Source organism: Colias croceus, chromosome 12 (assembly GCF_905220415.1).
Source record: "Colias croceus chromosome 12, ilColCroc2.1".
NCBI lineage: Eukaryota > Metazoa > Arthropoda > Insecta > Lepidoptera > Pieridae > Colias > Colias croceus.
In genome coordinates, this window is record NC_059548.1 from 9080020 (window position 1) to 9093468 (window position 13449).

Consider the following 13449-nt stretch of genomic DNA (forward strand, 5'->3'; position numbering starts at 1 on the left):
GTTCCAGTAATGGAGGTTTCTCACTTATCCAGGTCCCACTTAACCAAGTTTCACTGTATTTGTTTCAATTTGGGTTGCGACCGTATGAAACCGCCATGTTTGATAATATTCTCCACACTCATTAGCAAATGAGCTTTATAGCCCAATCTTTTTTGTATTTTTTTTAATTGAACTAGATATAGGTACTTAGTAGGTTTGTAGTATTATTAGTTATTAATATGTTGTTTATTATTGTGGTTGAATAATAAATTAGGATTGACTATTCAAATCTAGGCTATTATCTGTGATTTTTTTGGATGATTGATGGAAATTATTTGAGATGTTCCAAATAGTGCTACTATGATATTAACCTTATAATAGTTGTATAAATTACATAAAAATTAGGTACTTAAGTTTATAAAAATATAATAAATGTAGCTTTTCTCTTGTGTTATCAATACAAACAAACAAACAAACAAAAATACTTTATTGTGTACCACAGAGAAAAGTACAAGTAGGGACACAATACATTGTTAATAAAAGAGCACAACAGGCGGTCTTATCGCTCAGACAGCGATCTCTTCCAGACAACCTGGTGGACAAGGAGACGCAGTGCAAAAGTAATAAAAAACAGGGTAAAGTGCACTAAAAACAGAAAAAAATAAATAAATAAAAATCTATATATAAATAGATATTAATATAAAGCATACAAATATACATAAACATACACATATATACATACATAATGTACATACATAATATAATCACTATATAAATAGATGCAAACATATATATTACAATATGAAAATAAACATATACATATATACAAATACACATACATAAAATAGAAAACGCACACCGACACAATTGACTAATAAAATAAATAATGAATTACCGACTAATTGGATAAATAAAATTGCTTCAGTAAGTTTTTGAACGTTGATAGAGATTGAGCTGCTCTTATGTCTAAGGGTAAAGCATTCCAAAGTCTAATGGCACGCACAGTGAACGAAGAGTTGTAAACATGATTGACATGCGGTGGCATTGCTAGACGATGTTTATTAGGATATGAGTATTTCGGCGAAGACGGATGGGAAGCCATTTGAGCTTAGTGCGAAACTCGGAGACGTGATCGTATTTGCGCAAGCCAAACACAAATCTTATGCAGAAATTCTAAAGGCGCTCAAGGCAGTCTAGGTGGTATTCGTAAAGGTCAGGATAGCACGCATCAGCATAATCTATGATAGGTAAAAGGAGTGTTTGGACGAGCGCAATCTTAGTCGGTATCGGCAGAAAATTACGTAAGCGACGGAGCGAACCCGCAGCAGCAAAAATCTTTCTACGAACCTCCTTTATTTGGTGATTCCAAGATAGACACGAATCAATCCAAATCCCCAGACTCTTAATTTCGGAACTATACGGTATAGCAATCCCATCAACTATTACCCTAGGCAAAGTAGAAAAGTCTATTTTGGATACAAAGTATTTCGTACCGCATATTATACTTTGCGTCTTTTTTGGGTTTACATTTAGGCCGTGACTAAAACTCCAATCAACAATAGTGGATACGTCGTCGTTCATTTTAGCAATAGCATTCGGCAGGTCTTCAAGCGAAGTGTGACAATAAATTTGAAAGTCGTCGGCATACATAATATGATAGAGAGAAGTGATGTTGAGGGATATTGAATTAATAAATAAACTAAAAAGAAGAGGAGAAAGCACACCGCCTTGCGGAACACCAGCAGTAACGTCAGCCCAAGAGGAAAAAGAATTATCAACTTGGACACGCTGCTGGCTGGCAAGATAATAATGTCAGTATCTATGTATAAAGTAGTTTTTACCAATGATTGGTGATGGAAAGAAAATGATCTGTACTAATTATTATTATAAGTAACTAACTACTAGACTTAAGTCGAATAAAACATAAGTAAACAAATTATACAGTTTATTTTATTTACCCACCTGATCTCTTACCCTGAAATGATTTTGTACAATTTAACTATTGTCATTGAAATTAACTTTAACTGAAAAAAAAAAACATATCTGTATAATTAGGCAAGTCACTCACAAATCAGTTACCGAAATGGCGATGACACCAATCATCTGTTTTATTAAAATCTTGTTACATACCACTTTTTATAACAACTAGCGGTCCGCCCCGGCTTCGCAAGTTTTCTCTCCTAGAAACATCCTGGTACTTCAAGGAACATTAGAAATAACGAAATCGGTTCAGCCGTTATAGGTGTTGAACTTATGAAAACATTTAGCGATTCATTTTTATTATATAGGTAAAAAAAAGAATAATATAACGTCAATCTAAATACGCTCAAGATAGTCAACGAAAAATCCTAATCGACTTTTTTCCATTTAGTCATAAGTGAGTAATATGATTGATGGATGATCGCCTCAGGTGACTAAAATTAGTCAAGAATACCTTATTCATACTTTGATAAAGGACGGACAGTCATAATTTGATAAAAGACAATGTGATTATTCGTTAGGTGACAATGACATGAGTGTACTTACTATACTAGGTAACATGATACTCCCATTCAAATCATTCATATTTGATATTAACAACTAGCGGTTCGCCCCGGCTTCGCCCGTGGTACATGTTTAAGTTGTCTCTCATCCACACTACTTCTAGGAATATTATAAAAAAAAATTAGCGAAATCGGTTCAGCCGTTCTCGAGATACTGGGCCAACTTTTATCGAAAGGCTTTACGAAAAATAGCCATCTGCTAATTATATGCAAGTTTCGTAAAATGGGTAAGTAGTTCCAGAGAAATACAAAAGTACTAAAAAGGAGAAAAATATCAATGTGAAGATCGATATTTGCTTGTCTATATATCCAACTAGCTTTCCGCCTGCGGCTTCGCCCGCGTTTTCAAAGAAAAACCCGCATAATTCCCGTTCCCGTGGGATTTCCGGGATAAAACATAGCCTATGTTACTCGTGGATAATGTAGCTTTCGAATGGTGAAAGAATTTTTAAAATCGGTCCAGTAGTTTATGAGCCTATTCCATTACATTCAAACAAACAAACAAAGTTTTCCTCTTTATAATATTAGTGTAGATTTAAACCGGATAATCTGATTGCTAACATAAACATACTAATTATAGGTAATCAAATCATTTACCTTGGTACCATGAAATTAATAAAACACACAATGTATTATACAAAAAGTATATTTTCTTTAAATTAACTGTTCAACACTTACAATTTTCTACATCGTCTTCATAATTTACAAAAAAAGTTTAAATAGTATTTACTAAAATAGTTAGGTAAGAATTTAAACATAGAAATGTGATGTTTTACTTCTTTGGTTACTAACTGATCTATTCTGAAAAATTACATTTTTATACAAATTCTTTAAAGAGGCAAGAAATTATTCAGTTAAAACATCTGATTTTCGACTGAAAAAATCAAAAGCTTTTTTGTTAACATTTTTTACAATTTTATGGGTCATACATTGTATGATGCTACATTATTTTTTATCTGTAGATATTATTTCGCATATTGGAATGTACGGAACATTTTTTCAATTACAAATTACTTTATATATCACATCCTTACATGATTCATAAAATTTACTGCGTTGACTATAACTTATAAATTTTTGGACAGGATGTGACCAATAAATTAACTATTTTATCTATATAGATACCTATAAGTATTTGAAATATGGCAAAAATGGCGAGCAAATCAACCCTATAAATAATAATAACAATTAGTGTTAACGTTATAATACATAAATACATAGTAGGTAGTAGGAAAATTAGAATACATTTATAATATTTCGACTTAAAACTTTACAAAAAAAACGTTTTCTTTCCATGATACAATCGTTTGCAATTTCAATCTTCAAACAAGAATTAAAACTACACACATGCTATCTCATATCATTCAATATAAAAGAAAGAGATGGATAGCAAGTTAATTATCTTCTTGTTACATGAAGATTGAAAATCATCTCAAATTATCAACTACAAGCTATTAAATGCCTGTTTTGTTTGAATAGACGGGTATCTCCTTCATCCAGACCGCCATCTTTATATGAAACTATAAATATAATAGTAATATATTTTTCAGTCCAACGTGGTTCGTTTTCATTGAGCAATATTTTAGCAGAAACTGCCTTTGAGCCTGAAAATAAAAAAGTAAATTAGAAAGTTATTACTTATTATTATGTTTTTTGACACTGGCAAATATTTTAGTCTTGTTGCCATGATAAACGAAAAAAAAATATTATGTTTGGAAAAAATTATTACCAGGGTCCATTTTTTATCAGATTTTTTACAGAGCTTTAGCATCCGTGAAATAATTTTACGCTTTATAAAAATATAAAATAATGAATGTGTACAAACAATGAGTTGCTAATTGAAAATCAAAATATGTTATGTTCGTCATGTACAACAATTTTATATGAAAATTGTAGGTGAAACTGATGGCAGTTATTATATATTACATAATTGTTTAAGATAATAAATAACATTGTACTTTACTTGTTCTGAGAAAATAAATGATTTACCGACTTGGCTACTAGGATCGATAAATAACAGATACCTTTTACTACTAAAACTATTTTGAATCATTTTCCCATATTGCAATACTATTTATGAACGCAGATAATTAATTAATATCTTATACATAGTTTAAGATGATATTTTTTTTATTGTAATCGAAACAAAACATGACATTTAACGTTGTTATAAGAACACTATAGTAGAGCCATTTTAATAGGCAACATTTGACAGTTCAACAAAATTCAACAACGTAACCTAGTAACGACGACATAGAATAACATGATATTTCTTTTTGTTAGAACTGCACATTTGCTTTACTTTTTTCAATTATGATTACATATTTATAATAATAATGACCGATACAAGTAATTTTAAGATTTCATTTTACTGATAAACCATACTAAACATAATAAATAATTTCTGAATTGAAGAACTGACGTCGCTACAATTTTGTGTCAATAAACCTTTTTTCTTTTTAAATACCAGAGACGTTACTCTAAAAATCGAAATCTGACATCTAGAATCGAATGCATTGATTACTTGTGAATAAAAATCATCATAAATTAATAAATTCGATTGACAAATGTTTGAAATCCGTATCGATTAATTCACTTTAATCGATGTTTTTAAGCAGGTTACCTCTCTTCGAAGATAAAATTGATAGACGTCAAATGTTGCCTATTAAATTGGCTCGACTATAAATACTGCTATAATTTATAGTAATAAATTTTATAGCACCTTGTCGCGCCTCTCAAATCAGAAGGTCAATAATCTTGTTTGCAAACTGCAATGTTGACTCGCACAAAATGAAAAGCAATTCTTACAATGTGTTAAAGAGTAAAAAAATACTCATAAAATGAAAACTACTGGGCCTATCCGAATCAAATTTTTATGAGACCAATTCGAAACCATTCCGCATCAAAAAAAAAATACGTACGTTATCACGTCACGTAGCACGTAAATCGGTTCAGAAACCTCGACGTAATCGGTGTACATACATAAAAAATTAAATTGCTTTTTTTGAAGTCGGTTAATAAACACAAATATATAGGCCAAGACATTTTTTTTAGGAAAGCAATATTTCGAATGAGATTCATATCAGACTAGAAATTATTTGTGGAAATTGTTGCATAAAGAATTCTGTATAAATCGTGATCTACTTAGTTAATTTTACTAATATATTCATATAAGACTAAGCTAATGACAGGAACATATTTTGGTTTTATTAAAGATTGTATTTACATAGACTTAATTAAATTCAACGTGCTACAATTTTCTCCCATTTCAATCATTTTAAAATTGTTACAGATTATATTTATTCAAAAGCTTTCATCAAACTGAAGATGTGGTTGTTTGAAGAAATTCTTTTTTTTATTTTTGCGGAAGCGAAGCGAATGTGCGTTGTAAAAGTTACAAAGGCCAGATGAAAAAGTAATAATGCGTATATAAAACTCGGTGCATTGTTATCATTGTCTGAACTGATAAGAAACAAGTGGCAATATTTGTTTAAGATTAATGACGTTTACTTTCTGTTTTATTTTAATTTACGATGTTTTCTTTACTTTACGATCTATACTTTAGCATAATATATTTTGTATAGTCATTTATTTGCGTGCAATTGACGTAGGAGTGTTTGTTTTATATGGATAGTGCTATTTTGTATAGAACACACCTGACTAAATTGGGTATATGGAAAACAATTGAATAATATCTAGTCGCTTGTAGAGGTATATCTAACTATAATATTATAGGTATAGATGAACATATTAAGAAATTTATATGTTCTATCTATTCTGTTACTTCACTACATAGTATAAAACAAAGTCGCTTTCTCTGTCCTATGTCCCTTTGTATGCTTAAATCTTTAAAAATACGAAACGGAATTTGATGCGGTTTTTTTAATAGATATTAGGTTTTAGACAAAGCGGGCGAAGCCGCGGGCGGTAAGTTAGTACTAACTTAAAGAATGAAGCCTTGCTTACTAGTTTTTATCCTTATAAAACGCATGATGATATTATTAGGTACCTACACTATTAAAGATTTTATAGCCCTTCATTACCTAGTGGCAAATTAATTACCAAGTGAAGGATATAAAAAATAAATAAGGTTCTTTTGCTTATTTTAGAACAAAATAAGTTCGAAATGTCAGTCGATGCCTTCATTTCTGAGAAGCCTAGATCCAGTAAACAAGTTATGAGATGCGACATCTGAGTTTAATCCTACTTTCTAAGTATGAATATTTATGAGCTACTGCAATATTATTATGGAAACGATTATAGATTTTAACATAAATATTTTTAACAAAATAAACTGCCTTAAAATTGTGAGAACTTATGTAAATTTAAACAGGACGAGCAAGAAGGTAGGTTTCAAATAATAAAGATTTTATCAAAATCGGTGTATCAAATCTTTATTGTAAACTAGCTTTCCACCCGCAGCTTCGCCCGCGCAGTCAAAGAAAAACCCGCATAGTTCCTGTTCCCGTGGGATTTCCGGGATAAAACCTATCCTATTTCCCGGGGTAAAAAGTAGCCTGTGTCCTTTCTCAGGTATCAAAATATCTCTATACCAAATTTCATGCAAATTGGTTCAGTCTAGTAAAGACGTGCTAGACAGACAGAGTTATTTTCGCATATTTATAGTATTAGTATGGATAATAAAGATTGTTCAAGCCTAGGAAGATGATCAGAGACGTGACATGAGATGAGAACATCCTTCGACTACAAACAACCTTCATTACTTTAAGTTTTAACAGTTCGATAAACCCTGTAGGTAGAAATTAATTTAAATTATATCTATTCTACCTACATATAGACTTCAGGATATACCTAGATATATTATGTGAGTAATGCTAACTTTCAATAGTGATTGTAAATCCTGTTGCAAATGAAAAATAATATATTTGCTTTATGATAAATTTAATGTTTTAAATGAGTCAGCAATAGTGAAAGTAAAAACAGGGACAGCAAATGCTCCTTTCACGACTTTTGTATCAGAAAGTAATATCACAGATAATAATAAAAAACTATGCTAGTAATAAAAAGTGCAAAGTTTTTTTACGGTACAATCTGGTATAATCAGATGCAGAATTTATAAAATTTCAGCATTTTATAGTGTTAAAAAGATCAACACATAGATGTTTATTATTACACATTATTTAATATAACTAGCTACTTTTTAAATATAAAATTTATAAAAATATTGACTTTAAATATTCATAAATTGCATAGAAGTTCTAATACGAAATCTAGGTATACTAATATTATAAAGCTGAAGAGTTTGTTTGAACGCGCTTATCTCTGAAACTACTGGTCCGATTTGAAAATTTCTTTCGGTGTTAGATAGCCCATTTATCGAGGAAGGCTAAAGGCTATATATCATCACGCTAAAACCAACAGGAGCGGAACAATGCGGGTGGAACCGCGGAGCACAGCTAGTATGTTATATAAAGGCAACACTCACCTGTCTCTAAAGCATAGACAATGGATAATTAACGTTTAATATGAACTGAATGATCAAATTCGAGTAGGGTAGACTGAGTACGGTTGAAACAATTTCACTTATAACGACCATAACTTTGCTCTTTATAACCCGAGCGATGAAAAATATATGTTAAATAAAAGAGCATGTATCTGTCTACTAATAGGCGCAATGATTTTAGTTCCATGTGTATTATTTTTTATAGCAGATCAAATTAAAAAAATACATCCGATTGGTTTCAACCGTCCCCATACCAGGGGCGGTTGAAGCAGTGATTGGGGTCAGTTGAAAATATGCGAATAATACAAAATATAGCATTAAAATATGTTTTATTGATTGTTTATTTTAAATCTAACAATAATTAAGTAACTCTTTTACAATAAGGTCTTCTCTCTAATATGGTGACATACAAACAAGACGGAACCTCCGGCCTGAACCTGAACGGACCTACTCCTCATCTTCTGATGATATCTCCTCTTGTATTTTTTTCTTTTTTGCTTCTTCGGTGTTACTTTTACCTTTTCTTCCATTAAATTTCTTCCTTTTTCCTCTTTCCAATCGCTTCTTCACTTGCTAAGCTCTTGTTCGTTTCAATATTAATTCTTGCTCTTTTCTTATCTCTTCCTTATCTGATCTGTCAGTGTAAATAGTAGACTTCCTGAGTTTTCGCCCTCTTTTATTATACCTTCTATAGTTATATCCTCTATTATATCCATTTTTTTTATTTTCTGGCTCGCAAGAGTTATCTCGCATTCGAATTTACCTTAGAAGCGATTAATTGTGCTTCTTTGCCGCTTTTCGCAATGATCTCCGGTTTTCACTTTCCCATATGCGTCTTTGTACTTTGATAAGTATATTTATCTTCCCGAAATCTCTCTTACACGTACTATCGGCATCTAAAAACACAAAATATAATTAAAACAATGTTTCAACCGTACCCAAAAAAAATGTTTCAACCGTCCCCAACTCCTACTTTAGGTAAAATACAGTTATAGTAATAGTAACAACAATGATACACAAAAACTAGTCGCAATGTCATATTCCACAAGATTCACTTCAAACAAAAACGCACTCTTAATACTGTCACTTAAATAGAAACGCCAATAATTGGAAAAATCTCCAAGCAAAAATACTTACTTTTGGTCATAAAAACATAATAGGGTCTGATAGAATCAGCTGAAGCGCGCGGAGATCGACGCAACATTGTGGTTCGTGTTTAGAACAGTTGTGCGCTTCATTTTCCCCTTGGACCCCTAACCCCCCCACCAACGGTTTGCGAGATATTCGTGTTGTTTCAACCGTCCTTTGTTTCAATCGTACCCAGTCTACCCTACAATGGAAGTTTAGTCTACAATGTGACACAATAATTATTGAGATATTTACAAACATACCTTATATTTACGTAATTTAATTATCTATTGTCCGCAATACTTATAAAATTAAACAAGAATTGGCAACAGACTGTAGAATTATATTATTTGTCCGTAAAAATAATTTAAATAAACATTGAAAGTTGGAGAAATTGAAGTAAACTAAACTGATAAAAGATATAGGTAAAAAATTGAGTATATTTTTAAGAGAGCCTACCCTCTTGAATTCATAAAAACAGGAAGAATTATTTATTATTATTAGCCACTTATAAAAAATGTATGTCATTTCGTTAACATGCTAATAATTTTAATGTCCCTTAAAAATCGTACAAATCAGGTCAATAAAGACGAAACCTTTTCTTATAAATAACGGTATAGGTTATATACCGATGTTACAAGATCGAAACCAGAATTATTGACTGCAATTTGTAAGAATTGATTAAATTTTTGTTTTGTACGAGTCACATTTGTGTCACATTTTATTGAAACGCGATTTATAAACAATAATCTTTTCAACCGGCTTACTCAATTTGAAATCAAAAAAGGTATTTCCTTACCCGTCTAGTTTTATCGTTGTACCAAATTTCATCAAAATGAGTTCAGTGGTTTGAGTGTGAAAGTGTATAAGACAAATAGAAATACTTTCGCAATTATAATAACAGTCATCATATTATAGTAACATTAAAACAAAATAATATTAAAACTATCACAAGAAAAAATTATTTAGAGAAAGTGTTCTTATAAGTCTGCTTCACTGATAGGTTTTATTTACGAAAATAGTTGTTTTTTTTAGGAAAATACTTATCTTTATGTATCCTAATTTTTTTAATTAAGTAGTTAAAATAACGGCAACTGGAACATTTAATGCACTGACCTCTGTTCCAAGAAGTAATCAAGAATGCCTTTTACTTTCATTGTCCTTGATCGAAATTATAATAAGGAAATTGTAAGCAAGAAAGCCTTTTTTAACAAAACTTTTTTTCATAAAACTTTGTAAAGTTTTAATATGTTAATACTATGTCCTAAGCAATTTTTCCGGGATAAAAAGTATCCTATTTTATGCCCAGGATAATAAGGTATAACTATACCAAGTTGCATCGAAATCGAACCGTTAGTTTTCACGTGATGCCTTCACAAACAGACAGACAGACAGACAGACAAAAATTTTTTTAATCACATATTTGGGTTTGGTATCGATCCAGTAACACCCCCTGCTATTTATTTTTCAATATTTTCAATGTACAGAATTGACCCTTCTACAGATTTATTATATGTATAGATTCTGTTTTACGTTTTTAACAAATTACGTAAGTTATGTTGTACTTTTTGAAACAAAATTATAAGTACATACATAAAAGTACATTTCTACAAATAGAAATGCACCATGTAGTTACACTTCATACAAATTCATCGAATGAGTCACAAGCAGGTTTGGCCGCAAAGTAAGATGCAACATACTTAACGGACCTACTTCTTATGAGAAGTACTTAAAAATTAAATATTTGTTTGAATAATCATTGGACAGTTAAAGTTTTTAATTTTTTGTTTACATAATGATTGACCTCTTTATGTTTTTAGTGAAGTCTAAATTGAAACTAATTAGTATTCTAAAGCATAAAAGTATAATACAAACATATATATAGGATTAAATAATAAATCATACATAATTATGGCAAGCAATATTTCAAGAATACTTTATCGATTCTTGAAAAAATTATGTGTAAAATAAATTCATACCTATGTTAGTATCTAAATATGCGTCATGTATTGAAATCCCCTTATTCCGCATCGGTCAACTCAACAAACAAACATGGATGATTTTGCAAGATTAAAACTGCTTCTAATTAAAGCATTTGATGTACTGATTCGAAAATAATTGGGTTTGATCCCAGAAAATACTAAACAACTTAAGGAATAAAAAAGCCTGGGCTATTTTTATGTCCATGTTCGAAATATCTAACTGTTTATCAGTTCCTAACTATTTTTTATTATTTAACTAGCTTACCGCCCGCGGCTTCGCCCGCTTTGTCTAAAACCTAATAAATTGTATACTAAAACCTTCCTCTTGAATCACTATATCTATTAAAAAAACCGCATCAAAATCCGTTGCGTAGTTTTAAAGATTTAAGCATACAAAGGGACATAGGGACAGAGAAAGCGACTTTGTTTTATACTATGTAGTGATAGTGATTGTCACTGTAACAATTGCATATGAAATGCAAACATGATCAAGTACTTACTAGGTATGTCTTACCATCCTTACAAAACAGAACTTTATAAATCTCATCAAGTTTAATTAAAGGCATCAGGTAATTACATTTTGCAGGACTTTCTCAGGAATTAACAGTGTAAGTAAAATCATAGGTAATATGAGTGTGACTAAACCAACTTTTACAATTAACTCAATGTTTAACAAGTGACTCACGGTCACGACTTAATTCATTACTGAGGTTTACATAATTCTTACCTATTGTGGTCAATGTTTTGAAGTTCTTTTATATTATTATACCTATAGGTAGGTAGGTAGGTGTGTTATGTATTTTATAGAACTATTAGATAAGAATATTATGAATTAGCTGGTCGCCTTCATTTCTATTGATTTAATAGATAAAAGTGTCTGCTCTTTATTAGGTATAATTCAAGTTGTAAATAAATAAAACATACATTGGGTAGAAAGTTTATTATAACTTGGCGATTCGCTTGCCTATTTAGGTATTTAGAATATATATTTCTGTATTAATTTTGAATTCCTCCATATTGTTATGAACCCAAAAGTCAAAAGCTTGAATAGTCAGTGACCTTTGCACAACTTTTTATATCACTAGGAAGTGATGACTTCTATTTTGGTAAACTTTGTTATTCATTTCTGAATGCGAAGAATTTGCAAGTTAATCGAAAATACTCCAATAAGTTTTCAATCAAATACCTATACATTTTTTAATAACTTTACATTTTGTCCGAATCAAAATACAAATGGCCTTGAATATATTCAAACGTAAAAGTCAAAACGAGTCGCTAAAATTCATACTAGATTTTCCATTATGCTAATTGTTCCAAATCAGAATAATATTAGAATTCACGGAATAGGAATAGCTATAACTAAAAAATAAGATATGTTGGATTACGATTTAGCAATACATAGTGTTTTTTTACTTAAATTACTGTAAACACTATCTCAAAACGCAGTAAAATTTATTTTCAGAACAGTTGTAGATAGGTATTTAGGTAATTAAATAAATACAACTTAATGCATGCCGTCAATTTTATTTCATCGAATAGGCACAGGATACCTTAATAGTAGCTAGCGATAATAGAAATAGGTTTATTCACAAAATTATATGCTTTATTCAATGTATTGCATCTTGCTAAATCCTAATTTAATGTAGGGGAGGTTGTTTTATATTAAATCGATTAATCCAGTATTTTATTTTTACACGTTACAATTCTATCTACAAAAATTCACGACGATCCTTTCAAAACAAAAAAAGAAACCAAACCAAAACACAAATGACCTTTAAAACGACAAAAAATCCACACATAAAACATTTCAATTCTTCTAAAAACATCATAAAATAAAATACAAAAAATTATGGCCAAATAAAGCATCATAATATTTACCGCAACTAAATGGCAATCACCACACACTCACACATACAAAATACTTACTGTTGACACGGCACACAAATCATCAAACGTGGCGACACTTTTATATATCCCACAGGACATTTATAATCAACAATAACACTACGTTTCGTCCTTCCACTAACACCATTTCTACTAACAACTTCACTTTTATCAATTATAGTTCTGCAATACGCACTCAGAATGAACAAAATGAATATTAAGTATATGGACTTCATCTTGCGGCAGTCACCTTTCGACTGAGCGGAGGCAGGTGTGTGGTGATAATTTATAATATATATAATGACTCACCAGTGTGAGATGCACGATAACATAATATGGTCAATTCGATTGAGGTGTCATATATATTATGACAAGTTTTAGCGCTATGAGTGTTCCCGTAGGAGTATTGAACACATATCCCTAAAGAACATATTATAACTACTTACGTAACTAATACGTATAGATAGGG

The 13449-nt window shown here is 30.7% G+C and overlaps 1 long non-coding RNA gene across 1 annotated transcript; it reads right to left on the minus strand.

The window, feature by feature from the left end:
* Positions 1-3153: 3153 nt before the first annotated feature.
* Positions 3154-13239, minus strand: LOC123696469. Its single transcript, XR_006752081.1, has 2 exons — positions 13023-13239; positions 3154-4126 (listed from the first exon to the last, which is right to left on the minus strand). It is a non-coding gene; the product is annotated as an uncharacterized LOC123696469 (long non-coding RNA).
* Positions 13240-13449: the final 210 nt, after the last annotated feature.